A 27,954-nucleotide genomic window follows, 5' to 3' on the forward strand; every position below is an offset into this window, starting at 1 on the left:
TGTTCTTGTGTTAGTATGCTAGTTAGGACAATGATACGATGTTGAATGGAAGAGAAAATAGTGGCTTTGTTTTATTCCTTATTTTAAAGAGAATGATTTTAATGGTTTTCCACTAAAGGTAATGTTTGCTATAAACATTTTTATTTACTTTTAATTATTATTTTTTACTATAAGCATTTTTAAAAACAGTTGTTTTTTTTTCTAAGTGGAACCCAGCGTGGGGCTTGAACTCACAACCTGATGAGTTGGATGTTTAACTAACTGAGCCGCTCAGGCACCCCGAAAATAGCTTTCCATTAGATTAAATTTCTCCTCCATAATTGTTTTGCTAAGAAGTTTTGTTTTTGTTTTTGTTTTCATTTTTGACTGGCCATGGTTTGATATTGTCCAGTGAAATGACTTGGTCTCAGAAAGCTGCCACTTCCCATAGTTCCAGCCCTCCACCGTGGTCCCCTCTGAGCAGGTGAATTCTTCTGCTGAAACTTGCATACTGTAAGGAGACAGTGTCGCCAACAGCCAGGGAAGTCAAAGATCCTAATCTATCCAGGGACAAGGTGAACGGGCAGGCTCCAGTATACTGGTTCCAAAATGTCACTTTGTTTTTTTGTTTTGGTTTTTGTTTTCTAAAGATTTTATTTATTTGAAGAGAGAGAGAGACAGTGAGAGCAGGAACACAAGCAGGGGGAGTGGGGGAGGGAGAAGCAGGCTTCCCTCAGATCACAGAGCCCGATGCGGGGCTCAATCCCAGTACTCTGGGATCATGACTTGAGCCAAAGGCAGATGCTTAAGGACTGAGCCACCCAGGTGTCCCCCAAAATGTCATTTTGTAGTCATGTGATAAAGTAGCAATTATAGGCATTGAGGCCAGTGTGCTTGGTAGAAAGACACAAGATGCAATAGTCTGGAAATGCCCCTTATATTCTCATATTCTGTTCCGTGTCTGCCTTAGGTTGCACTATGTGGCTTCACAGCCTTCCCCTGCCATTGCTGCAGGAGACAGACTTGTGTCTGTCCTCACTGACCTCGCAGTAAGTCTGAACATGCTGCTTTGCAGGAAACGTATGAGGTACCTGCAGCCCCGACTGCCCCATAATCTGATGGTTTTATCTTCAGATGTCTGTAGTGTATGTGGTTCTTGGGGGACCCAGCAACTGGTAAGTGACCAGGTTCCTAGAGACAGAGGCTCTCTCTGTACACGGGTCCCAACATCCCACGAGGCAGAGTGTTGTCCTGAGAGCCAGGGCACAGCTGTGACACGTCCAGACTCACAGCCAATGCAGTGACCACCAGGGCGTGGCCAAGGGACTTCGGCCTTGGTTGTGAGGGACCATGCAAGTGCCACATGATGATCGTCCTTCCAGGACAGACACTGAAGAACTGGCTTGATTTGTGAATACAGGCTACCTTACTGATTTCTCATTCCTGTCCTCTGAACCTTTCACCACATTTCCAGTTTTCCTGTCTTATCTTTTCCTGTGGAGATACACAGGTCTGAGTTCAGAGCAGAAACAACAGAGACGGTGTCCACGGGGGCTGGGCTATACTCCTGACAAGCTTTTTTTTTTTTTCTAAATTTTTTAATTTATTTTTTTGACACAGAGAGAGACAGCGAGAGAGGGAACACAAGCAGGGGGAGTGGGAGAGGGAGAAGCAGGCTTCCCGTTGAGCAGGGAGCCCGGTAAGATGCGGGGCTCGATCCCAGGACCCCGGGATCATGACCTGAGCCGAAGGCAGACGCTCAACGACTGAGCCACCCAGGTGCCCCTACTCCTGATGAGCTTTAGTTCAAATCCTCTCTTCTGTAATTCTACTGGGCCTGATGTATTTAAAAATGTTATGTCTGAGTTTGCTTTGCAGTTTCCCCATCACTGCACAGAATCTACACAAAACCTTCTGAGAAAGCTTTTCAGGTGGTACCTGAGGAGCAGCATCCCTGTGGCTGTTGGAAGTTGTGTCCCCCCAGACCAATGGGATTGATTTTCTTGGGGTGTCTGGCTGGCTCATTTGGGAGAGCATGCGACTCTTGATCTCAGGATTGTGAGTCTGGGTGTAGAGATTACTTAAAAATAAGAAAACCTTTTTTAAAAAATAGGATTTTCTTGGTGAGCTTCTGTATTCAATGCCTTGTAATGTTTATCCTTTGGAAAATAGTTCAGGCAGCCACTTGCTAATCTCTGTGATTACAGCAGGCTGGCCGGGCATGGAGCTGAGGCCGGTGGGGCGAAGAGTGGAGGGCATCCACAGCTACCACACTCCAAGCCTCCTGTGCCTCTGCCCCTAGCAGTGAGGTGCATCGCTAGGACAGGACATAGCTTGCTAGAATTTTGGATTTTATCAAATATTTTTTGTGTATCTATTGATATACTTTTTTTCTTTAATACCTTAATGTGGTAAATTACATTGATTTTCTAGTATTAAATTACATTTGTATGCCTGGGTAAACCCAACCTGGTTATAACACACTATCTTTTAAATATATTGTTGTACTTGGTTTGCTACTTATTATTTTTGTAACTTTCTTCCATGAGTATTGTTTTATAATTTAATGTTCTTGTCTGGTTTTGGTATTAATATTTTATTAACTTCAGTAAATGAGTTGGACTGGGGCATTTTCTAACTCTATTTTTTATAAATTTTCTGGAAGAGTTAAAAATAAGTTTAAAATTATCTGTTCCTTAAATATTTTGTAGAACTGATATGTATAAACTTCTGGACTTTTTTTTTTTAATGAGAGAGTTTTTACTACCAATCAAATTTCTTTGTTATAAAAATATTCAGGCTTACTATCTCTTCTTCAATCAGTTTTGGAAAGTTATAAAGTATGTGTATTTACATATCTCCATATGTTCACTAATTTCTTTGATTACCATATTCCTGTCTTTCAGAAATTTTTCTAGGATTTTTTTTTTCTGAAGTGTCATTTATATTTTCCTTTGGCAAAGATCAATTGGTAATAAACTCTGTGCTTTTGTTTATGTGAAATGTCTTTATTTTGTCCTTGGTCTTATAAAATAGTGTTACTGGGTACATAATTCCAAGATGACAGTTATTTTCTCTAAGTACTTGAAGATATTATTCTGTCTTCTGGCTTCCCTTTTGTGTTAACAAGTCTGCTGTCAGTCCAATTACTGTGCCTTTGTAAGTAAGCTGATTTTTTTTTTCCTGGCCCGATGTTATGGGTTGAATTGTATCACTCAAAAAGATATGTTAAAGCCCTAAGCCCCAGTACCTAAGAATGTGACCTTATGAGGCACCTGTGTGGCTCAGTCGTTAAGCATCTGCCTTCAGCTCAGGTCATGATCCCAAGATCCTGGGATCGAGCCCCACATCGGGCTCCCTGCTCCGCGGGAAGCCTGCTTCTCCCTCTCCCCACTCCCCCCGCTTGTGTTCCCTCTCTCGCTCTCTCTCTGTCAAATAAATAAATAAAACCTCAAAAAAAAAAAAAAAAAGAGGGCGCCTGGGTGGCTCAGTTGGTTAAACAACTGCCTTCGGCTCAGGTCATGATCCTGGAGTCCCGGGATCGAGTCCCACATCGGGCTCCCTGCTCAGCGGGCAGTCTGCTTCTCCCTCTGACCCTCTTCCCTCTCGTGCTCTCTCTCATTCTATCTCTCTCTCAAATAAGTAGATAAAATCTTTAAAAAAAAAAAGAATGTGACCTTATTTTGAAATAGAGTAATTGCACATATAATTAGTTAAGGTCATATTGGAGAAGGGTGGCCCATTGATCTAATATGACTGGTGTCCTTTTAGGAGAAGAAAAGAGACACAGAGACATAGGTATATGAAGATATAACAGATGCTGATGGAGGCGGAGAGTGAGGTTTTGCAGTTGTGAGCCAAGCAATGACAAGGATTGCTAGCAAATCATCAGAAACAAGGAAGAGGCAAGGAAGGATTTTCTCCTACCAGTTCAGAGGAAGTGTGACCTTGCTGACACCTGGCTTTTGGACTTCTAGACTCCAGAACAATGAGACAATAAATTTCTGTTATATTAATCCACCCAGTTTGTGGCACTATGTTATAGCAGTCTTTAGAATTTATTTATTTATTTTTTAAAGATTTTATTTATTTGAGAGAGAGAGAATGAGAGATAGAGAGCACGAGAGGGAAGAGGGTCAGAGGGAGAAGCAGACTCCCTGCTGAGCAGGGAGCCTGATGTGGGACTCGATCCCGGGACTCCAGGATCATGACCTGAGCCAAAGGCAGTTGCTTAACCAACTGAGCCACCCAGGTGCCCAGTCTTTAGGATTTAATGCAACTGATTTTAAGGTATGTTGTCCAAAAAAAAAAAAAAATTCTTTTATGTTGTCAGTTTCACTGGAATTTTCCAGGTTGGATTTCTTTTTACTTAGTCTTCTTAGTGACTTCTGATGTGTGGATTTATGTTTTTTATCAATATGGAACAATAGCACTCATTATATGGCTATAAGCTCATTTCCATTCTCTTGATTCTCCTTCTGGGACTCTAAGTAAATTTAAATTAGGAAACTGTCTTTTCTATCTTCATGTCCTTAGCCTGTCATATTTTCATCTCCTTGAATCTCTGTGCTGCTTTCTAGGTAGAGATGTGTGGCAGCAATTGATAGTTGTCACTCATTAGCTATTTTCTCTTTATTTTAGTAATAGAACTTAATTTTGATGGGTCCATGACCATCCATAGTAAAAGCTTTGCCCTTGAGCAAAGAATGACCATGTAGTGAGATTTTGCCATGGGATATAAGCAGGGGTGGTGTGCACAATTTTAGGAAGTTTTCTTTTTGGCTATTTGTATATCTTGTTTGGAGAAATATCTATTCACATTTTGTACCCGTTTTTAAAAATGGGGTTGTCCTTTTTATTGTTGAATTTTGAGTTATTTATATATTCTAAATATAATATCAAATATATGGTTTGCAAAATTTTTTCCCATTCTATGCACTGTCTTTTCACTTCCCTGACAGTGTCTGAGTTAGTCTCCCAGGGCTGCCATAACAAAATACCACAGACTGGATATGACCTCATTTGACCTTTATCACCTTTTAAAAGGCCCTGTCGCCAAATACAGCCACATTGTGAATTAAGGCTTCCACATATAAATATTAGGAGAACACAGTTCAGTCCAAAATACTCTGCCTTCTGGGTACCCAAAGTTTATATCCTTCTCATGTGCAAAATACATTCACCCCAATCCTAAATTCTTAACCCGTTCCAGAATCAACTCTATGTCCAAAGCCTCAACTAAATATCATCTAAATCAGGTATGGACGAGACTTGAAATATGATTGATCCTGAGGTATATTCTTCTTCCAGCTGTGAGCCTATGAAGCAGAGAAATTCTGTGCTTCTAAGATACCATGGTGAGACAGGCATGGATAGACATTCCCATTTTAAAAGAGGGAAATCAGAAAGAAAAAGGGGGGGTGGATCCAAAGGAAGTCCAAAACTTAGCAAAGCAAATTCCATTAGATTTTCTGGCTCAATACTTTGCCCTCTGGGGCTACGGGGGTGGCAGCATCATCCTCTTGGTTCTGGGCAGTAGCTTTGTTCCTGAGGGACTGGTTGGTAGCAGCTTGACCCACTAAAACTGAGGATACAGCCTTGCCCCACCCTTCCCAGACCTGTAACCTCTGGGCTCATGGTAGGAGTGACAGTTCTGCTCATCTCTGAATAGTTTTTGGGCTATTCCTCCCTTTTCTTGAAGGATAATGAGGACTGGCAGCCAGATAGCTCTACTTTTTTATCCTGTAGAATCCCAGAAGTCCAACAGGACTCCTTTATTTTGGTGACTCCCTCCCTATTCTTGCAAGCTGGCAGTGTTTCTGCTGGTATAATCCCATCTCTATTCTTGGATACTTCTGAGATGGCTGATTAAATCCATGAGTCACACTGCCAGGGGGAAGAATTTTCTCTACCTTCAAGGCCCTTCTAGCTGGACTAGGAATCAAATTGATGGGGGCAGAGTAACAAGAGAAAATCAAATTTAATAGCATATATACAGGGAATCCACACAGACATGGAAATTCCAAAGACAGTCAGGCAACGTGATGCTTGTATGAGCTAAAGAGAGGGTATCTGAGGATACAAAGGGGAGAAAGATCATTAGCAGGAAGATGAAAGATGTTTAGAAACCAAGGTTATCTTATTATGTAGATAAGTTTCTTAGGTAAAGGGGAATCTCTATTAATAGCTCTCTTCTTGGTACAGAGGCAGTTGAGGGGGGATGTAAAAAGCTTTTTCTGAATCTGCTGGGTTTTAATTGTTTTTAATTCAAAATAATGTTCATGCTGAAGTGGCCCATCTTGGGGCAGCCTGCCCTTGGACCCTACAGCACCTATGATCTCTTTATCAAATGATTTTCCAGCTACACCTTTGATGTGCTTTGTAGAATTTACCTTTTCTTTTTCTGTAATATGGACAGTAATTGGGTACTGCCCCCAATTCCAACATGTGGGAGGGTAGTGGATTTCCCCACATTACCAAGAAGCAGTTCTCCAGACACCAGATGGGTATCTTATAATTCAACTCAATTCTGACAGTATCTACGGAGAAATAGTACCAGATCCCACAGGTAAGGGCTCAGTCCCACAGGAGTGCTGTCACCCCACTGTCTTTCCTGCTCCTTCATATGCCAGATGCAAGTCTATGTTATTACCTGTGTCCCTGGCCAACTGGCTACAAACTGAAGGTTCTAGTGATCCCCTCCAACTCAGGATGCTGTCTGCAAGTTCAGATTGTTACCTGTACTTCTGACCAGTTGGCTATAAATTAGAGGTTCCATGACCCCCTCCTTAGGATTGATTAACTTCCTAGAGTGGCTCACAGAACTCAGAGCCACATCTTTCTTAGTGGTTCTTTCTTTCCTACTGGCTTATTATAAAAGGATATAACTCAGGAACAGCCAGATGGAAGAGAGGCATTGGGTAAGGTATGGTGAAAGGATGCAGAGCTTCCATGCCCTCTCCAGGTGCATCACATAACCCATACCTCCACATGTTCACCATCCCAGAAGCTCTCCAAATCCCATCTTTTTGGGTTTTTGATGGAGGCTTGATTACATAGACAAGATTGATTAAATCACCGGCCATTGGTAATTGATTTAAACTCTTGCCCCTCTCCCTTCCCAAGAGTTGGGGGTGGGATCGGGACCAAAAGTTCCAAACCTCTATTCCTTTTTGGTTCCCCTGGCAACCAGCCCCCATCCTTAGGTGCTTCAAAAAGTCACTTTACTAACATAAGCCCAGTTGTGAAAAGGGGCTTGTTACATCTATTTCACCCATGTCACCAAATATCTTGACAAAAGTTGTTCCCATTGCTTTTATTGCTCAGGAAATTCCAAGGGTTTTGAGAGCTGTGAGCCAGGAACAGTGGACAAAGACCAAATATATTTGAGAAATATATTTTGGTCATCTGAGTGACCAAATATAAATCATAATACCGTAGGTAGGCTAAGAATTTTCTAAATCTTCAAGTCCTCATTCCTTTTTGCTTAATAATTCCTTCAATTTATCTGTCCTCTCCTGCATTTTACTATAAGCAGTAAGAAGAAATCAGGCTGTACCTTCAGCACTTTGCTTAGAAATATTCAACTTTATTATTTTTAAATTCTACTTTCCAGGGGCGCTTGGGTGGCTCACTCAGTTAAGTGTCTGCCTTCAGCTCAGGTCACGATCCAGGATCCTGGGATTGAGTCCCCGCATCAGGCTCCATGCTCAGCAGGGAGCCTGCTTCTCCCTCTCCCTCTGTCCCTGACTTTGCTCGTGTTCTCTCTCTCTCTCTCTCAAATAAATAAAATCTTTTAAAAAAAATTCTACTTTCCACAAAATATGAGAACACAATTTGGCCAATTTCTTTGCCATTTGATAAGGGTCACCTTTCCTCCAGTTTTCAGCAACATGCTCATTTCTGTCCCAGAGCTCACCAGAATCACCTTTGATATCCATTTTTGTACCAACAGTCTCTCTTCAAGGCATGCTAGGCTTTTTCTAACATGGGCCTCAAAACTCTTGCAGCCTCTAATCATAAAGCTACATTTTTTAGATATTTGTTGCAGCAACATCTCACTTCTCAGTATCAGAATCTGTATTAGTCTGGTAGGGATACATTAACAAAATATCATGGCTTAAACAACAAAAATTTGTTTCTCACAGTTCTGGAGACTGGGTATCCAAGATCAAGTTGTCAGCAGGTTTGGCCAGCTTGTAGATGGCCATCTTCGTGTTGTGTCCTCACGCGGCCTTTTCTCTGTGCATATTCCTCAAGTGTCTCTTCCTCTTCTTACAAGGACACCAGTCCTATTGGATTAGGGTTTCACTCTTACAACCTCATTTAAATTTAATTACCTTTTTGAAGGCCTCTCTCCAAGTATGTTGAAGGTTTGGGAAAGGGTGAGGAAACTTGGAACACAATTCAGTCCAAAAGAGTGTACTTGAAGCACAAGAGATAATTTTTTTTTATTGTGGTAAAATATATACAACATAAAAGTTACCATTTTAACCATTTTTAAATGTACAGTTGTATGACATTAAGTGCATTCATATTGATATGCAATCATCACCACCATCATCTCCAGAACTTCATCTTCCCAAACTGAGGTTTGGGAAGTACTCTAATTCCTAAACACTAACTCCGTATTCTCCCTTCCCCAAGCCCCTGGCAACCACCCTTTTACTTTCTGACTCTATGAATTTGACTACTCTAGGTATCTCATATAGATGGAATCATACAATATACAGTCCTTCTGTGATTGGGTTATTTCACTTGGCATCATATCTCCAAGATTCACTCATGTTGTAACATGTGTCAGGATTTCCTTTCTTTTTAAGGCTGAGTAATATAAAAGTTTTCCATTTTGGTGAAGTCCAATTTTCCTATTTTTTTTCTTTTGTCACTTGTATGTTTGGTTTCATCGCTAAAAAACTATTGCCTGATCCAAGGTCATACAGATTTATACCTATGTTTTCTCTAAGAGTATTATAGATTTAACATTTATATTTAGGTCTATGGTCCATTTTGAATTAATTTTTGTAAATGTGAGGTAGGGGTCCAGTTTCATTCTTTTGCATTTGGATATACAATCATTACAGCACCCTTTTTTATTTTTATTTTTATTTATTTTATTTTTATTTTTTTAAAGATTTTATTTATTTGAGAGAGAGAGAATGAGAGATAGAGAGCATGAGAGGGAAGAGCGTCAGAGGGAGAAGCAGACTCCCCGCTGAGCAGGGAGCCCGATGTGGGACTCGATCCCGGGACTCAAGGATCATGACCTGAGCCGAAGGCAGTCGCTTAACCAACTGAGTCACCCAGGCGCCCTACAGCACCCTTTTTTAGAAAGACTATTCTTTTCCCATTCAATTACCTTGATGTTCTTGTTGAAAATTGTCCATAAATGTATGGGTTATTTCTGAACACTTAAGTCCATTTCAGTGATATATATGTCTATTACTTTCCAGTACTACACTGTCTAGATCACTGTAGCTTTGTAGTCAGTTTTGAAATCAGGAAGAATGAATGTTTTCCTTTTTTTTTTTTAAGGATTATTTTGGCTATCCTGCGTCCCTTACATTTCCATGTGAGAGATGCAGCTTGTCAATTTTTGAAAAAAAAAAGGCAGCTGAGATTTTAATAGGATTGCATAGAATCTGCAGAAAAATAGGGGAGTATTGCCATTATAATACTATTAAGTCTTCTGCTACCATTTCTTGATGAACTACCTAGACTGATGATGATTTAGCTAACTTATAAACTCTGTATCTTGTGTCTTCCTACCCTCTCAGTATAGACTAACAATTACTTGCTCTTCCATTAGTTACTTTTCCTACACTTTTTTTTTTAAAGATTTTATTTATTTATTTGACAGAGAGAGAGAGAGATAGCGAGAGAGGGAACACAAGCAGGGGGAGTGGGAGAGGGAGAAGCAGGCTTCCTGCTGAGCAGGGAGCCCGATGCGGGGCTCCATCCCAGGACCCCGGGATCATGACCTGAGCCGAAGGCAGATGCGTAACGACTGAGCCACTCAGGCGCCCTAAACATAATCTCTTGAGTACTTTTACCTTTACTTCTACCTTTCCTCCCTATGCTCCACATCTTAAACTGTCCACTGCATTTTTACCTTTATATTGTTAACAATGGTATTACATTTACAAACTATGCTTTAATGATAGCAAGATTATTCATAATTTATTAATATGTTGGGTCTAAAAGTTGAACACCAGAAAACAGCACTTTCTAAGCTTTCTATCATAGTAATTAGTTATTCAGTTGAATTCTCTCTTTTTCAGATTTCTCTCCCGGAGCTCCTATCTTTCCATTCCAATCTAGCCTAGAGCTCTTGGGACTTCACTGAATTAGATCTTCCCTGTTCTCCTGAATTAGATCTGATATTGTCAACTACCCTATTTTTTAACTCATTTTGCTTGAGCAAATCTTCAAGTAACTCTATTTAAAAAATGGTATTTGAGGGGTGCCTGTGTAGCTCAGTCAAACATCTGGTTTTGGCTCAGATCATGATCTCAGGGTACTGGGATTGAGCCCCCCACCCCCCATCGGCCGCCAGGCTCTTGCTCAGTGGGGAGGCTGCTTCTCCCTCTCCCTCTGCTGCTCCCCCTTCTTGTGCTCTCTCTCTCTGTCCCTCTCTGTCAAATAAATAAATAAAATCTTAAAAAAAAATAAAGCGTATGTGGGAGGGGCGCCTGGGTGGCTCAGTCGGTTAAGCATCTGCCTTTGGCTCAGGTCATGATCCCCGGGTCCTGGTATTGAGCCCCGCATCGGGCTCCCTGCTCCATGTGAAGCCTGCTTCTCCCTCTCCCACTCCCCCTGCTTGATCTAAAATCCTTTTTGAATCCCTGCAGATCTAAAAATGTTTTAATTCTGCCTTTTTTAAGGTTTTATTTATTTATTTATTTGAGAGAGAGCGAAAGAGAGTGAGAAACAGTATGAGAGGGGAGAGGGTCAGAGGGGGAAGCAGGATCCCCGCTGAGCCGGAAGCCCATTGTGGGACTTGATCTCAGAACTCCAGGATCATGACCTGAGCTGAAAGCAATCGCTTAACCAACTGAGCCACCCAGGTGCCCCCGTTCTGATCTTTTACTTAATGATATTTCAGCTAGGAGTGGAACTTTTCTGAAAAGTAATTTTTTTCTTAGGTTTTGAGGTTCAAGAAATATTTCCCTCAGAAACTTGGAATTCTTTGTTATCTTGTTATATTTAGAGTTGCTGGTAAAAATTCCAATGTCAGCTTGATTCTTGGGTCACTTATTTTCTTTTCTTTGGGAAATTTAAGATCTCTGTTTTTGCAGTTCTAACATTTTACAAGGTTGTTTTTTCTACGTTTTTCTCTGTGCTAGTAGACACTTCAAGCTCTGGGAAATTTTCTTCCATTATTTTTGAGTAATTTTCCATTCTTTACCTTTTTTTCTCTTTCTCTTGTAATATTAGTTCTCTTGGATTTATTCTTTCTCTTATATTTTCTCTCGCAATTTCCGCCTCTGAGTATGTCTTCTTTTTTTAAAGTTTATTTATTTATTTATGTAATCTCTACACCCAACATGGGGCTCAAACTTATGACTGGGAGATCAAGAGTCATGTGCTCTTCTCACTGAGCTAGCTAGGTGCCCCATATTTCTTCTATTTGTAAATTTCATTCACTTTATCTTTTAACACTTCTAGTGAATTTATAATTTTGGCAATTTTTTTTAAAGATTTTATTTATTTCTTTGAGAGAGAAAGAGTGTGCACAACCTGGAGGTGGGGAGAGACAAAGGGAGAAACAGACTCCCCTCTGAGCACGGAGCCCAATGCGGGGCTCCATCCCAGGACCCTGGGATCTTGACCTGAGCCACAGGCAGACGCTTAACCGACTGAACCACCCAGGCGCCCCTAATTTTGGCAATTTCTTATGATTTCAAGACTTACTTTTTATTCTTGGATTGTTACTTCATCTGAGTATACTGAGTATATTATTCTTATTTCATAGGTGTACTAAAAGTCCATGAGCATACTAACTCTTATTTTTTAAGTTCTCTGAAGTTTCTTTATTTCCTCTATGGTCACATTTTGTTTATCTTTCTCCCCTCCCCCTAAATTGGAGACTTCTTTTAAAAATCTATTAATCTAATCCTTGGTTGTCTGTTCATGTTTAAGATGAAGTAATTGGAATGCTGATTAGGAATCTTGTGAACTTGGGAGGGTCTTGCCAACTTGCACTTCACTCAAGGAAGGGTGAGTGGGTAGAAAACCAGCTATTGTGCCAGAATGAAGACTGCTTCACTCTTAGTCATTAAATGCTCAAATGGGGGCGCCTGGGTGGCTCAGTTGGTCAAGCATCTGCCTTTGGCTCACGTCATGATCCCAGGGTCCTGGGATGGAGTCCCGCATCGGGCTCCCTGCTCTGCGGGGAGCCAGCTTCTCCCTCTGCCTGCAGTTCCCCTTGCTTGTGTTCCCTCTCTGTCAAATAAATAAAATCTTTAAAAAAAAAATAAGTGCTCAAATAGCTGCCCAACTCCTCCCCAGAGATTATGAGAACTCTTGATTTTTAGCCTGGGATAAATGCCTACTGACTGTATCCGAGATAAGGAAGGGTTCTTCTGTTCTATATGGAGATCTTTATTTCACCTTCCTATTGGCTGCAGCCTCCTTCTGCACCTACTCCACATTATGGTTTCTTTCATTTTGTTTAGTCAGGCTGCACTCACTTTGTGTGTAAATTAAAAAAATATATATGTTTTGGTGGTCTCCTTCCCATTTTCTATTACATATGGGTTTTGTATCATTTTTAAAATTCCTTTATTAGCATTTTAATTGGGGTCTCAGGAAGAAGAGGTAATGAATGCATGTGCTTAGCCAGCTTTTTAAAAATTTATTTTTAATTTATTTTTATTATTTTTTAAAGATTTTATTTATTTGAGAGAGAGAGAGAGAGAGCACGTGCAAGAGCCGGGGGAGGGAGAAGCAGACTTCCTGCTGAGCAGGGAGGCTGATACGGGCTCGATCCCAGGACTGTGAGATCATGATCTGAGCTGAAGGCAGATGCTTAACCTACTGAACCATCCAGGTGCCCCCCAGCTTTTTTTTTTTGTAATTGAAATATGGTTGACAACCCATGTTACATTATTTTAAAATTATGGAATGCTTCATTAATTGGTGTGTCATCCTTGCACAGGAGCTATGCTGATCTTCTATCATTCCAATTTTAGTATATGTGCTTAGTATATGTGCTGCCCAAGGGTGCACTCAACCGGTTTTAATAAAAAAATACTAAACGTAAGTTAAAAAAACAAACAAAAACATCTGGGGCAGAGTAGGAAATAAGAAAAAACGACCAGTGTTAGGGCAAAAAACCAAAAAACAACCCTCCCCCAAACACACACAAAAAACCAAACTATCACAATTCTCAGTCTGTGATATTGATAGTACCCTCTGTATGTATAACTTACTGCTTAACATAGTAACTCTCCAGATCCACACATTTTAGCGACATAGCGGATCTCAGACATGGAGTTCACACCCCATTTTACAGTTAAGAAAAGTAAAACCCAGAAATAAAGTGATTTCCCCAAGGTCATTCAAGTAGAGAGTAGCAGAATGGAAACTAGGATATGACTCCCACTTTTTTTTTTTTTTTTACCTCCCCACACTGCTGGGGAGTAACAGGATGAGCAGATCAGCAGTTAGATGAAAAAGATCTTGAAAAACAGTCGAAAAAGGATGGCTTTTTTTGGGGTAAAAAGCCAGATGTCTAAAAAAATGAAGTATTTTAGGATGCTTATTTGGCAGCTATACTATCTTCTTTGACAGCACAGTCTAACAATTGGTAGGCATATGTTGAATGTACTGAAGGGGGCGACTGTACAGCAGGACCGGGAACTGCAATAATCCAAGTGCGTGGTCTGGGAAGTAACAGAGTCTGGGCAGGATGTGACAGTAGAATTTGGTGAATGAATGAATGAATGCGAATACTGAGGAGAGATGGGAAAATGTTAGTGGGATTATGAAGGAGTGTAAGTTGGTTAATTGTAGTGGAGAATAAGTAGGGGTAAAATGATGACTCGACCCCTTTTAAGGGCATTTTAAATGATTCGATTCAACCTAAAACACTGGGGCAAATATTCATATCACTCCTACTTTCTTGGTTAGGGATAGTTTACCTACATTTGTAAATTAATGGATGCAGCAGCCCTCTTTGCATGACTCCGACGAAAGAAAAACCGACTGCAACTCAGTACAAGAAAATTGGATTTCCTGAAATAAGGTACCATTTGCCTAATAGACTAGCCTAGCTGTTCTGAGGACCAACTACGACAGCGTAGCACCGCATCCGGCACATCGCGGGAGCTGACTGTGCACCTTAAATTCCGCCCACGCTCTCCTCTCCCGCCGAGCTCCTACAGAAAATCCACGTACACTGGCGTGGGTCTTCTGCGACGCCTAAGTTCTTTCCCTAAGGTCGAGTGGACAGCCCCGCGGCCACATTCGCAAAAGCTAAGGGTGGGGGAAAAATCCAATTTCCCTCGGACAAAGGGTTCCCACTGCGGCCTTGGAAGCGCAGCCCGGAATGTATGCCGATTCTAGACCTACTCTAGACAGCGGTGGCGGTGCTGGGGCTTGTGTAACGGGTCCCGCCAAAGAGGGGGTGGGGCTACTCTAAGGTTTGGGAAAGCGACAATTCCGCTCTTCGGGCCTGGCCGGTCCACTTCCTACGGCAAGCAGAAGGAGACAAACGCCGCCTTGCCTCGCTCCCACCTACCGCCTCTTCCCGGAGCGGACTCCAGCTCTCCCTTCCCGTGGCCGCAGGGGCCGCGCGTGGGGGTTGTGGACACCCCGCGCCCGTTGCTCTGCTTGGGCGCGCAATCGCTGCGGGAACCTTGAGTCACCCCACTCCCAGTCCCTGACCCGCCTTCCTCTGGAAGGCGCCGGAGGCCTGCGGGCTGCCAAGTCGCATTCTCAGGAGGGTGCGGGAAGGCTAGGTGGCCTGGCCGGGAGTAGGCGGAGCTCGCGGTGTCTCGCGGCCCCGGCGGGGGTGGGGCTAGGTGTCTCGCGCAGGGGGCGGGGCGCAGTGACGTCGGCGGGCGTTAGGGCAGTACTGTGGCTGTGGTGGCGGCGGCGGCGGTGGCGGCGGTAGTGGCGGCGGCGGTGGTGGCGGCGTCCGGGCGGCAGCAACAGCAACAGCAGCAGCCCTGAGGAGGGTGAGACGGCCGTCGTGGCGGCAGCTCGGAAGTCGGGCGGGACCGAGAGCTTCCCGCCTGCCGCTGGCGCTGAGGCTTTTTTTGCCTTTTCTTAGCTTGCTTCTTCCTCACGGCCCTGGCTAGGGCTGGGCAGCGCGCCCCCGGGGAGGGGCGGAGCTGTAGGTGAGGCTTCAGGACCCCCCTCCCCCTCCTCTCCCCACCGGGGGGATGGGAAAGTCCGGGGAGGGGCGGACCCCACCCCACCCCACCCCACCCCACCCCACCCCAGCCCCCCGCGGGCTCCACCCCACCGAGCTCCAGGATTGGGCGGGAGCTGAGGCGGTAGATGTGGGGAGCCCGAGATGGGAGATGGGAGATAGGGGTTCTGGGCGCTTGGTGAGCGGAGGGTTTGAGGCGTGATGTTGCGGGCGAGGTAGTGGCGAGATGGAGAAATTGGGGAGCTATGAGGAGGTTGGGGTGCGGTCAGGGTGGGTCTGTGTGTTTAGGCGACCGATGTAAAATGTTGAAAGATGATTTTTTTTTTCTTCTGTGAAATGGTAAGATAGATGAAGGGTGTATTTCAAAAGGAAGATGAGCTGTAGATGTTGCCTTTGAGGCAGTCGGAGAAGCTGTTGCACTAGGTCTCACATTTCTACTTCGGGGTTTGGTTATTATTTTTCCTCCTCGCGGGGTGAGTCGGGAGGGAAGAAAATCCCTCTGCTTTTGGCGCAGGTGGGTACATTGTGAGGGTGGCTGGGTTTAAAGTTTTACACCCTTCAGGAAGAGTGAGATCTTCGATTAAGACAACTTCATTTTGGCAGCAGCATAAGGGAATAGGTCCCATTACATCTAGTTCCCTAAAGGTGTTATCTTCCAGTCTTTTTTGTGTGCCTAAAAGATCTCTTTATACATCTGACTTATAATCTTTATTCTGTTGTCAGAAGGCCTGAAAATCAGGTAGTTGCTTCGGAAGACACGTTTCTGAGTAATAGTTGCAGGTGGTTGTGGTTGACTGCTTTGGATGGATAATTTGAACAGTTCTCTTGGAGCTAATTATATGAAAAATGCTTAAATGTTTTAAAGCACAGCTGTCTTTTACAGCTCGTTTTTCAACAGACCTTGACATTTAGACATTTTGTGTTCAACACAGTTATTGGGGATTATTTTTATTTCTCAATTGCAGATGTTATTAGACACTCTAAAAATGAAGTGGAATAATGTTTTTTTCGGTAGGTCCCTCAGTTTCTGAGAAATGTTCTTGGAGTCAAGTGCTTTTAAAATGCTCTTTAATAACATTTTGGGGGCATGTATCTCACTTCATAGGGAGATAATGTTACTAAGAGTAAACAGTGTTCAGTGTTCTTCACATCAGTGTTTCACAACTTTATACATTAAATCAATCTATTCTCGATTCCTGCTCCCTATTAGATTACTGTCAGTATTCACTGACCTTACCTATCAGTTAGTGTCATTTAAGCTGTTTCTTGCTCAGAAAACAGGTCCTGTGATGGACATGTATTATGTAATGGATGGAAGTAGGCATGACTCTCAATAATTCATTTGTGGAGGAAGAGAAACCGTCATGAAATGGAATTTAAGCAGTGACTTTCCCAAGGCTTACTCAATTTATTTGGGAACATAGCCAGAGAAATGCTTTCCTGTAACCCAAGAGAGAAATATACAGATGTGAGTGTCAGTAGTTGCAGATCATTGCCTTTTCTAACATGCCTAATTAATGAGCAGACTATTATCTTCTAGAAAATACTTACAGGCAACAGATGATACAATAGCTATAGAGAAAGGGTGTGTCCAATTTGTAATTCTAAAAGATTCAATTAAATGTATTCAAATAGATCAAATTAGTAGTTGGTAAATGAATACTTTTGATTTGGATTAGTTACTTCGAAGGAAAAATTAAAATCATATATCTAGTTTTGGCTTTTAAATTATACATTGATTTAATTGGGTATGAATGAGTACAAATGTGAACTAAGATATCAGGTGAAACTTTGTATGTATATTGCTAAAATTACATTTGCATGGCTGACAGTGGCATTCTTTGTGGGAATGAAATCGTGGGGTTGGGGGGAAAGTATAAGGTAGAAGTGGTCTGTTTCTTTTTAGAATTTCTTTTTTTTTTTTTAAAGATTTTATTTATTTATTTGAGAGAGAATGAGAGAGAGAGAGAGCACGAGAGGGAAGAGGGTCAGAGGGAGAAGCAGACTCTCTGCTGAGCAGGGAGCCCGATACGGGACTCGATCCCGGGACTCCAGGATCATGACCTGAGCCGAAGGCAGTTGCTTAACCAACTGAGCCATCCAGGCGCCCTCTCTTTAGAATTTCTTATGCCTAGAAAAAAATACTACATTTTATTTTTCAAGAAATGTCACTTGCTAGTCATTACTGTGTTGTTCTTGTTGAATTTACTGAGCTCTCTCCTCCCACCCCCACCCATTACTAAAGTCAGGTATGTCAGTCTGTTAATTGAACATTAGTACTGGAAGCAAGATAAAAGTGAAGATTCTTATAGCAACAACTGCTCTTCTGCTCTAAGTTTATGCTTTTGAAGTAGTAGAAGAGCTGTTAAATGTGCATTTGATACATACCATATCAAAACATCAATGGAAGAACACCAGGGAATGTAGTATTTTGGTTAACTAAATAATTAGTACATTCATTATCAATTTTCAGATAAATATAATGTAATGAAGTAAACAGCATACAAGTTATATAAAATATTTATTTTTATAGCTCTTCAACATCTGAGCCTTGGGGGCACTGAATCATTCAATGGTTATTTTTTTTATTAACATTCTTAGTTTATTGATCCTCTCATGAAAAATCTGCACAACCACCACAGATAAAGCCACTGCAGCATCTTTACTCCTTCTGTTGTCCAATCTCCAGCTCACTTCTTTTTGCCAGCACCAACGTTGGCTTTTGCAGTCCCCCTGACTTTCTTCATTCTGTTCTTGCATTCCTTTCGCTGTTTTCTTGATGTCTTTTTCTTCTCATGCAGGCCATATCTTGCAAGTCTGTGTTTGAGTTCATTTTTCTTTGCGTAATCCAAGGAATCATAAATCATGCCAAAGCCGGTTGTCTTGCCACCACCAAAATGGGTTCTGAATCCAAACACAAATATGACATCTGGTGTGGTCTTGTACATTTTGGCTAGTTTTTCCCGAATTTCTGTCTTAGGTACCGTTGCCTTTCCAGGGTGAAGAACATCAATGACCATCTGTTTCTGCTGAAGTAGTCGGTTAGTCATGAACTTCCTGGTCCGGATAGTTACTGTGTCGTTCATGATGGCGGCGAGGCTTCAAGCAGCCGGGGAGGAAAAGAGCTATTCAATGGTTATTTATTGAGTGTGGTTCTGGGTATTTTTTTAGCGATTGGGGATACAGTAGTGAACAAAACTGACAAAAATCCCTGCCTTCATGGAACTTACCTTCCAGATACCTTTTGGGGAGATGAAGAGAAACGTGGCAAAGGAAATTAATAAAAGGTCATTGGGTTAGGAAAACCAGGAGAGTGTGATGTACTAGCAGTGAAGGAAAGGAAGTTTGAGGAGGAGGGAATGATCAAGTGTGTCATTGTTTAAAGATGTGTCAGAGTGTTGGGTAAGGGATAATTTGCACGATTATAATGTCTAATAAGAGAAATATGAGTAAATGCTTTTTAGTGTGGGATGAAATAGATAAAAGAATTTGTCAGTTTTTTACTTCCCTGGATTGATTTTTTAAAAACATATATTTCAGTGGCGCCTGGGTGGCTCAGTTGGTTAAGCGACTGCCTTTGGCTCAGGTCATGATCCCAGGGTCCTGGGATCGAGCCCCGCATCGGGCTCCCTGCTCTGCGGGAAGCCTGCTTCTCCCTCTCCCACTCCCCCTGCTTGTGTTACCTCTCTCGCTGTCTCTCTCTCTCTGTCAAATAAATAAAATTGAACAAACAAAAACATATATTTCAGTTTTTATCCTTTTCAGAACAAAATAGGCAATCTGTGAGTGTATACTATATTAAGGACAGATAATGACATTTTTCTTATTTTGTTATTTTTTAATATACTAATAACTATTATACTCATTTAAAAAATAGGTAATACACATACCAAATCAGAAGGTATGCAAGAGTACATAGGGAAAAGTAAGTCTCCTGTCCCATCATGTTGTTCCTGAAGGCAGTCACTGTTTTCAGGTTCTTGTTTTTCCTAACCAGTAAAATTTTGTGCAATAATATGGTTTAGTTATTTTAAAATTGCATAAATATAACCTATTTTATCTTCTAGGTTTTTTTTTTTTTTTGCAGGCTTAGTATTTGTTTTCCTAATTTAAGTCTAGCTCCCTGCAGGCCTTTTGTTTTTATTTTATAACAGCTTTATCAAGAGATAATTCATATACCAGACAATTCACTCACTTAAAGTGTATAATTCAATTTTTTTGGTGTGTGTATCACCACAATCAATTTTAGAACATTTTCTTCACCCTCAAGAGAAGCCCTGAATCCGTTAGCAGTTACTTTTCTGACCTTTAGTTTTTAAGTTAGGTATTCTTTTGTATATTATGTGGGAAAAAATGTGAAATACTTGCTTACCAACTAAATGACAATTAAGCCGTTTAGTGTAAAAGCATAGATTTGTGTAAAAGTCAACTTAGATAACATTTTATTTGGTTGAGTACATGCTTGTGAAATGATTTGATTACTTAAGTATCTTTTCATTATTCCTACATTTATCATATATTTATTGAGTACCTTTTGTGTTCTAAGGCCTTGGCTGGGCCAGGTGGAATCCAGGATGAATAATGGACAGGGTCCCTTATTCTTAAGGAGTTTAATTCTAGTGAGAGAAGAGGAAAAATTAATAGGGGTTTGTGGGCGGCTGTGCTTCAGCTCATAGGATGGATTCCTAAACTGGACTGTTGGAAAATCTGAGATGAGATCTTAAGGATAAGTAGGATTTGGCTAAATGAAAAGGATGCAAGTAGAGGGAACAGGGTTTGCAGAGCCCAAAGGCTAGAAAGCTGTAGGGCAAATTGAGTGATCTGAAAATAGTTTGGTCTGCTGGAATGTTGAGTGCTAGTGTGAGCTGTTGGTATCACCCCTTCTTTATGTTAAATAGTGTGTTGTCTTAAAAAGGCAAAATCATGGGGCGCCTGGGTGGCTCAATCTTTAAGCGTCTGCCTTTGGCTCAGGTCATGATCCCAGGGTCCTGGGATTGAGCCTCACGTCGGGCTCCTTGCTCAGCTGGGGGCCTGCTTCTCCTTCTCCCACTCCCCACTGCTGGTGTTCCCTCTCTCACTGTCTCTCTCTCTGTCAAATTAATAAAATCTTAAAAAAAAAAGAAGGCAAAATCATTATATTTTTAATTTGCTTAAACTCTATGGATTGCTGTCACTTTGTAGCTGTATAACTTTGGGTGAATTACTTTACTGTCTAAAACTCATCCATAATGTTAATTTTCTCATCCATAAAATGGGAAAAATAGTCCTACTTCATATGATTGTTGTGAAGAATAAATGAAATGAAACTCATAAAGCTTTTAATAAAGTGCTTGGAATATAGTAAGTACTCAGTAAAAATCAACACCCTGATGGTGATGATACAGTGTGGTGATGGTGGTAATGATGCCTGATTTGTGGAATTCCCTTAGGATATTGTGGAACCCCAGGGAGTTCTCAGGAGACTGGAAAATGATACCTGTCTTTTTAACATTTTTTCTGGGAGGAATGAAGTGAATACTAAGAACTTTAGGCCGGCACTGTCCAATAGAACTTTCTGTGATGATAGAAGTGTTTTATATACCATTCGATACAGTAGCTACTAGTCTCATGTGCTTACTGAACACTTCAAATGTGGCTAGTATAATTGTTGAGAAATAATTAAAATTGTTAATTTTGTTAAAATTAAATTGCCACTGTAACTAGTGATTAGTGTATTGGGCAGCACGGCAATATGTTTATAGATTGATGAATCTGATACTAAACTGGCAGTATTTTAGCATACATTATTTAAAAGGTAGTTTTAGAGGGCGCCTGGGGGGCTCAGTTGGTTAAACATTCAACTCACGATTTCAACTCAGGTCATTATCTTGGGGTCATGGGATGGAGCCCTACATTGGGCTCTGAGCTCAGCTGAGTCACTTGAGATCCCCCACCCCTCTGCACTCTCTCTCAAATAAATAAAATCTTAAAAAAAAATAAAAGGTAGTTTTAGAAGCCTTGTTAAGGGATACAGTGATCACTGGGATATAGCGTGGATTCATGAGGTCACTTCAGATAATAATTTCAGTTTCCTAGAGTTGACATGGTTCCTAAGCTGATAAGGAAATGTAGTAGTTGTAATGTATCTAGACTTAACCTGGATCTTTTCATGCTGTCTTTGTGGAAAATATGAGATATTTTATGAGAACAGGGACTGTCATTTGTTCTCTACTGAGCAAATAGTAGATACTTACTAAATATTTGATGAATGAATGGATGGTAAGACAATTAAGTGAATTCCCAACTGGCTGTGAATGGATATACCCAGAGAATAGAGTTGCTTACTGAGGATGATGGGTTTGAGGAACTAGTATTAGATGACTCATCCATGTATGTATTGAAATAACCCAGGAGCGGTGGTATAAAAGACAGTGGCAGTGTGAACTAGTTGCCAGCATCTCCTCACTGAGTGTGGAGGATGTCCAGGTGGTCATTAGCTGATAGTGAAAAGGCAGAGGTAGAAGACTGTGTTGCTGAAAAGCATGGGAATCAGAGTAACAAAGATTTTACATGGGGGTTCAGGATTTTACGTGGTCTGGAGGTGGCATGGGAAGAAAGAAGGGTACCAGTCTCAATTCCCAACATTGGGTGTGGAGTGTGAGAGACTTAATAGCCTCCACTTGAAAGGGCTGCTTGGGAAGAGGGTCATGGGAAAATCAGTTTTCAGTTAAGGCAGAGAGGCAGTGAAAGCTTTCAGAAGAGTTTCTTCATAATGGAACAAAGTTCCTTGAGAGTATTTTTCCACCCTGCTGGCTTCTTATCATCACTTAAACTTTACTTATTTATTATTTATTTATTAATTTATTTGTTTTTATTTATTTTTTATTTTTATTTTTTTAAAGATTTTATTTATTTATTTGACAGAGACAGAGAGAGCAGGAACACAAGCAGCAGGAGTGGGAGAGGGAGAGCAGGCCTCCCGCTGAGGAGGGAGCCTGATGTGGGACTCAATCCCAGGACCCTGGGATCATGACCTGAGCCGAAGGCAGACGCTTAACGACTGAGCCACTCAGGCGCCCCTATTTTTTTTTTTTTTAAAGATTTTATTTATGTGACAGAGACACAGTGAGAGAGAGAACACAAGCAGGGGGAGTGGGAGAGGAAGAAGCAGGCTTCCTGGGAGCCTGATGTGGGGCTGGGAGCAGGGAGCCTGATGCGGGGCTCGATCCCAGAACCTGGGATCATGACCTGAGCTGAAGGCAGACGCTTAACGACTGAGCCACCCAGGAGCCCCTATCTTTCTTTCTTTCTTTCTATCTATCTATCTATCTATCTATCTATCTATCTATCTATCTATCTATTTATTTAAAATAGGCTTTACTACTGATTGAGCTAGCCAGGCACTCCTCATCACTTAAACTTTATTTATTTTTAAAACGTATGTCTATAATCTCTGCACCCAACATGGGGCTTGAACTCAGGACCTGGAGATCAAGAGTCCCATGTTCTTTAGACTGAGCCAGCCAGGTGCCCATTATTTAAGCTTTAAAATGTCTCTCATCTTCACAAAAAACTCTTCTCCCAACTTCATACTTTCTCTAAGTTGCTGTCTGCTTTACAGTCACACTTTTTGAAAGACTTGTCTACATTTGTCATATGTCTCCATTTCTTTGCCTGTGATTCTCTTCTCACCCTATTGTTTCTGTCTTCACAATTTCATCTAAACTGTTTTGCTGGGTTACTAATGTATTTAAAGCCAGTGGCTACTTTTCTATCCTCTTATTTAACCTTTTAGCTGTACTAGTTGTCTATTGCTATGCAACAGATTACCCCCAACTTAACTTAAAACAACAAACATTTGTTGTTTCACGGTTTCTGTGGGTCAGGCATCTGGATGTGGTATGTCTGATTCAGGGTCACTCATAAGGCTGCAGTCAAATGTTGACTAAGACTGCAGTCATCCGAAAGCTCCACTGGGGGAGGGTCTGTTTCCAAGCTCAAGCATGGGGCTGTTGGCAGGCCTGAGGTCCTTGTTGGTTGGTTGCTGGAGAAATCGGTCTCCTTGCCATTTGTATCTCTGCATACGAGTACTTGCAACATGGCACCTTGCTTCTAGATTGAGAGCTCTGTGGAGGAGGAGCAGAGATATTAGCCAGTTTTTTGTAACCTATTCTTGGTAGTGCCATTCTCTCACTTGCTCTGTTCTGTTCTTTAGAATGGAATCTCTAAGGTCCTACACATGCAAGGGGGTGGGGGTTCCACAAAAACATAAATACTAGGAGGCAGAGATCATTCAGAGCCATTGTCAAGATTGCCTACCACAGCAGCATTTGATCCAGCTGATTTCTCCTTACTTTGTAAAGCTCATTTCTTTCACTGTTTTAGATCATGCTTCTGTATTTCTTCCTGGTTTTTGGGCTTTCTCTCACCTTTGTTGAATCCTTCTCTAGCCATTCATTAAATGTGTGAATTTCTATGAGTGATCTCATCTCCTGTTTCATTTTTTCATCTACATGTTGAGTATTCATTTTTCTGACTTCAGGTTTTACCTCTTTGCTGAGTGTAAGGGTCATTGTTACTCAGTATTTCCATTTCGATGCCCCTTAAACTCAGCATTTCCAAAACTGAATGTATTATTCCTGCTCTTCTCTGGTGTTCCTTAATTAATTAAATGACACTTCCAGTTGCTCAAGCCAGAGATATGTGTAGTATTCTTGATTTCTCTCATTCCTCCCACCTTCCATTTTATTGTTCGTATTGATTTTATAAAAGTCATTGCTCTTCAGTGATGGTGTAAATGTTTTTATGAGGTAGTGCATCCCCTGTCAGATTCCAGGCATTGAATGAATGTTTGCTAGGTGATTTTTAAGTTTCCTTCCCATTTTGAGTTACCCTGTTGGTAACTAGTGAAGATTTTTGATTAGGAGACACATGATCGAGCTGTGCTTTGTAGATGTAGCAACTCTTGAATTCATTAAAAAAAAAACAAACTATTTTTTAGGGCAGTTTTAGGTGCACAGCAAAATTGAGTGGAAGGTACAGAGATTTCCCATAGATCCCCACTCCTGCCCCACACATGCAGAGCTTTCTCCATTATCATCTCCCACCAGAGCGGTACATTTATTACAGTTGAGCCTTGATCAACACATCATTATCACCCAAAGTCCATATGAACTCTTATTTTTAGTGGTTGACCAAGAATGAAACTAAACTTTGTATTCCTTTTGATTTTCTTTATTATGGTGTGCTGTGTGATGCATAGACAATGGTTTTCATCAGACAGTCCTTTGTATGTATTTATTATTTACATTTTCCCTTATTTTATTTTTTTACTTTTTTGTTTGGAAGACCTTTGTATGGAAATTAGGTAACTGGAAAAAATTGTCTGAACTTCAGTTAAACATCTCTGAAATTGTGAAAATATTTCAAGAAATAAGTTTGGACCTTAAGCATAATTTTATTAGAGTAGTATAGTTTATTAAATAAAGGAATTAATTTCTCCTTGAAGCTCTTCTTGAATGTAACACACATAAAGGAGAGTATATAAAACAAATGTATAGCTTAACTTATGAAACAAACACTTGTATAACCAACATCTAGGTTATACATTCCAGAAACTTTCTTTGCCTCTTCCCAGTCACATAAAAGTTACTGTTTTTTTTTTTTTAAAGATTTTATTTATTTATTTGAGAAAGAGAATGAGATAGCATGAGAGGGGGGAGGGTCAGAGGGAGAAGCAGACTCCCCGCTGAGCAGGGATCCCAATGTGGGGCTCGATCCCAGGACTCCAGGATCATGACCTGAGCCGAAGGCAGTCGCTTAACCGACTGAGCCACCCAGGCGCCCATAAAAGTTACTGTTGTCTTGAGTTTTATGGGAGTCATTTTTTGCTTTTCTTTATGTAAACCTATATTTAGTTTTGTCTGTTTTTCAATTTTATATTCATGGGATCATACTGTATAATTTTATGCTTGGTTGCTTTCACTCAACATTTTGTGAGATTTAGATTTGTTGTCTATAGCTGTAGTTTGTTCATTTTCATTGATAAATATCGTCCATTGTATAAAATACACCACAATTTATCCATATATCAATGATGGATATTTAGGTTGTTTCCAGTTTTGGGTCATTATGAATATGCCACCATGGCCATTCTTGTACAGGTCTTATGGTGCATATATTTCCGATGACTGTAAGAGCCTGGAGTGGAAAGTCTGGGTCATAGAGTATGCGTAAGTGGAATTTTAGTAGATAATTGCCAAACAATATTCCTGTGTAGTTCTACAAACTTATATGCCCCAAAGCAATATTTGAGAATTCCTTTTGTTCTATATCTTTGTCAGTATTTGGTATTGTCAGTGTTACTGATTTCAGCTGTCTGGTAGATTTATGGTGATATCTCATGGTTTAATTTGCATTTTACTGATTACTAGCGAAGTTCAATAACTATGTCTTTTGGTAATTTGAAAACTGTGAAGTGCTTATTCAAATATTTTGCTCAATTTTCTGTTTGTCTTTTCTGTTCTGATTAATTTATAGGGGTTATATATTTTGCGTATGAACCCTTTGTTGGTTATTTATGTTGCAAATAATCTCCTCTAATCTGTTACTTGGTATTTTGCTCTCAGTGGTGTCTTTTGAAGAACAAGATTCTTTCTTTTTTTTTTTCTTATTAAAGATTTTATGGCGCCTGGGTGGCTCAGTTGGTTAAGCGACTGCCTTTGGCTCAGGTCATGATCCTGGAGTCCCAGGATCCAGTCCCGCATCGGGCTCCCTGCTCAGCAGGGAGTCTGCTTCTTCCTTTGACCCTCCCCTGTCTCATGCTCTCTCTATCTCATTCTCTCTCTCAAATAAGTAAATAAAAATCTTAAAAAAAAAAAAAATTTTATGGGGTGCCTGGGTGGCTCAGTCGTTAAGCGTCTGCTTTCGGCTCCGGTCATGATCCCAGAGTCCTGGGATCAAGCCCCGCATCGGGCTCCCTGCTCCGTGGGGAGTGTCCTTCTCCCACTCCCCCTGCTTGTGTTCCCTCTCTTGCTGTGTCTCTCTCTGTCAAATAAATAAATAAAATCTTAAAAAGAAAAGATTTTATTTATTTGAGGGAGTGAGGGAGAGAGAGAGAGAGAGCACAAGCTGGGGGGAGGGGTAGAGGGAGAGGGGGAAGCAGACTCCCCACTGAGCAGGGAGCCTGACATGGGGCTCAATCCCAGGACCCTGGGATCACGACCTGAGCTGAAGGCAGACGCTTAATTGACTGAACCATCAAGGTGTCCCTTGAAGAACAAGATTCTTAATTTTAGTGTAGTCCAATTAATATTTTCCTTTATGGTTGGTGCTTTTTATGTCTACATTAGGAATCATTCCCTACCCCAAGGTCATGAAGTTATTCTCTTCTATTTTCTGGAAGTGTCCTTGTTATACCTTTCTTATATAGCACTATGGTCTGCCTGTAATTGATTTTTTGTGTGTATGCTGTGAGGTAGGAGTTGTGGTTTATTTTTTTCCTGTATGGTTAGCTGATTTTCTCAGCACCATTTACTGACAGTTCTTTCCTTTTCAAAATTGCTTTGTAGGGGCGCCTGCGTTGCTCAGTCAGTTAAGCATCTGACTGTTGGACTGTTGGTTTCATGTTAGGTCATGATCTCAGGGTCCTGGGATCGAGCTCTGCTCAGCGTGGAGTCTGCTTGGGCTTCTTACCCCTCCCCCCCTTCCCCCCACAACTTGTGTGCTTTTGTTATCTCTCTTGCTCTCTCTCTCAAATAAATAAAATTCAAACCAAACCAAAACAAAAAAACTGCTCTGTAATAGATTGTCTCTCTATTCTGTTCCATTGGTTTTTCTATCTTGGTCCAGTGCTAGACTGTTTTAGTTACTGTGGCTTTATAGTAAGTCTTAATATCTGGTAGAGTAAGTGCTCCCACCCTGTTCTATTTTTCAAGAATGTCGTCTTCTTCCTTTTTTTTCCCCAAGTAAACTCTAGGCCAAATGAGGGTCTTGAACTCATGACCCTGAGATCAAGAGTTGCATGCCAGGCACCCCCAAGACTGTCTTCTTCACATTGAATGTTTATTAGTGACTGTCATGATCAGTAATCAAGACAGTGTGGTATCAGCATAGGGATAGCGATATGCAACAGTGGAACAGAAGAGAGAGTCCAGAAATGAACCCACACATTTATGATTAATTGATTTTCAATAAAGGTACCAAGGTAATTCAGTGGAGGAACTGATAATTTTTTTTGAAGATTTTATTTATTTATTTGACACAGCGAGAAAGGGAACACAAGCAGGGGGAGTGGGAGAGGGAGAAGCAAGCTTTCTGCTGAGCAGAGAGCCTGTTGCAGGGCTCGATCCCAGGACCCTAGGATCGTGACCAGAGTCGAAGGCAGACCCTTAACAACTGAGCCACCCCAGTGCCCCAAGTATAATCTTTTTAACAGAAAGTACTACAACAATTGAATATCAACATGCCAAAAAAAAAAAAAAAAAAATGAAACTCAAACCTTACCTCATAGGAGAAAATGTTTGAGACCTTGGGTTAGGAGAGGATTTCTCAGATACAATACCAAAAGCGTGATTCAGAAAAATATTGATAAATTGGCCTTTATCAAAATTAAAGTT

At 41.1% G+C, this 27,954-nt stretch overlaps 1 protein-coding gene and 2 pseudogenes across 14 annotated transcripts in view; 1 reads left to right on the top strand and 2 right to left on the bottom strand.

The window, feature by feature from the left end:
* Window positions 1-406: 406 nt before the first annotated feature.
* LOC113922257 lies at window positions 407-8,189 on the bottom strand (annotated as a pseudogene).
* A 4,904-nt stretch (window positions 8,190-13,093) lies between these two features.
* LOC113923231 lies at window positions 13,094-13,194 on the bottom strand (annotated as a pseudogene).
* A 1,848-nt stretch (window positions 13,195-15,042) lies between these two features.
* ERC1 (ELKS/RAB6-interacting/CAST family member 1) overlaps window positions 15,043-27,954 on the top strand; it is a 560,596-nt gene continuing 547,684 nt past the window's right edge. For 6 of the 14 annotated variants that reach the window (XR_003519825.2, XR_003519824.2, XR_003519826.2 and 3 more), the window contains exon 1: window positions 15,064-15,323. The gene's annotated coding sequence lies outside the window, so the exon portion shown is untranslated. Of the gene's footprint in view, window positions 15,324-27,954 lie in introns of all 14 variants that reach the window. The other 8 variants (XM_027593116.2, XM_027593115.2, XM_027593118.2 and 5 more) reach the window with 3 other exon arrangements.

This window comes from Zalophus californianus, chromosome 9 (genome assembly GCF_009762305.2).
Source record: "Zalophus californianus isolate mZalCal1 chromosome 9, mZalCal1.pri.v2, whole genome shotgun sequence".
NCBI lineage: Eukaryota > Metazoa > Chordata > Mammalia > Carnivora > Otariidae > Zalophus > Zalophus californianus.